This window comes from Austrofundulus limnaeus, unplaced genomic scaffold, assembly GCF_001266775.1.
Source record: "Austrofundulus limnaeus strain Quisiro unplaced genomic scaffold, Austrofundulus_limnaeus-1.0 Scaffold399, whole genome shotgun sequence".
NCBI classification, from domain to species: domain Eukaryota; kingdom Metazoa; phylum Chordata; class Actinopteri; order Cyprinodontiformes; family Rivulidae; genus Austrofundulus; species Austrofundulus limnaeus.
Window position 1 is genome coordinate 264,963 of NW_013952801.1, and position 1,549 is coordinate 266,511.

The window sequence follows — 1,549 nt, forward strand, 5'->3', positions numbered from 1 at the left end:
CCAAAACGGATCCCCTCAACACCTCGGCTGCGCCTAGAAATTCTGTCCATGAAAGTAATGAAGGGCAGCCTTGGCGGAGTCCAACTCTCACCGGAAACGAGCCCGACTTACTGCCGGCAATGCGAACCAGACTCTGACACCGGTCGTACAAGGACCTGACAGTCAAGTGGCCCGGTAAAAAAAGTTTAAAAAACTGAAAATGTGCTGCAGTCATTTTGGCCAAATTTAATTTAATCCTCAGTTTGATGTGATGGCTCACAAATATAAAGTAATTTGAACCTTTTAAGGGTCTGAAATTTAAATAAATAAAATCACAAGATGCATTCATGAAAAGCTCAGAGACTTTAGAGCAGTGTGAGAGCCACCATCCTGCATGTTGCTCTGCTTCAACACAATGCAGGGCTCAAATATTTAGTCATTCGGTGTGAAACCAACAGTTTTCTCCTGTCGGATCATCAAACGTCTCATTATTGAGCCGCTGACGTGGTCAAACAGAAAAAGCTTTTCGTCTGATTAAGTCGAGTATAAATACTCAAACCGTTCCCCCTCCGTTCTCACACCCTTCTGATTGCTCTCCACTGCCAAAGCTTTCTATTTCTGTGCAAGCCCATCGTGCACAGCAGGCAGCAGGAGCGTGCACGTTTAACAGCACACACGCTCATATCCGTGCAGGTGTCAGAAACCTGAGCTGAAAACATCTCGTTTGGTTATTTCAGTCTGCAGACTCTCAGAAGACACATTCAGCACATCTGCTTCTATTTCAGTTAGATGTGTTTCAACAAGGCAGAGAACAAACTGTCCTTATTTTATACAGTGTTGTATAAAGTACCTCAAAGTGATACTTGAGTAAAAGTACAAGTATCTTATCATAAAAATATTTTGGTAAAAGTTAAAGTCTTCTCTAAAAATATTACTTGAGTAAAAGTCTTAAAAGTATCTGATGTTTTTAGTAATTAAGTATCAAAAGTAAATTTCTGACACAAAATCTACTTAAGTATTAAAAGTAAAAGTACTGAGTAAAAGTGAGCAGTTAGATTTTACAAAATGACATTTATTGGGAGGTGACTTCTCCAAAAATATATTTTCTAACAGCGTGCAGCTGTGATGGGTTGTGTACAAGCTAATAGTGTGTCAGAATGGTATATATTTATACTTCTCATCCAAACACAGTTAAATTCACTCGATCCAGGAGACACAATTTTTTTAAAGTAATAACAACTCAGAATAAAATAGGAATAATGACTTTCTACTTCTTACCTTTTTAAAAAATGTAGTGAGTAGAAAGTACAGATAATTGTGTAAAAATGTTGAGTAAAAGTAATAGTAGGCTGAAAAATAATTACTCAAGTAAAGTACATATAACCAAAATATCTACTTAAGTACAGTAACAGAGTATTTGTACTTAGTTACTTTACAACTCTGTTTTTCCACCTAACCAAGTTTTAAAATCCATCCAAAAAGTCTTTTTGATCTTGTTTTCAGACTGATTTACTAAACAAGAACTGATTGTGTAAGAATAATCATCTTGTTTTCAGACTGATTTACTAAA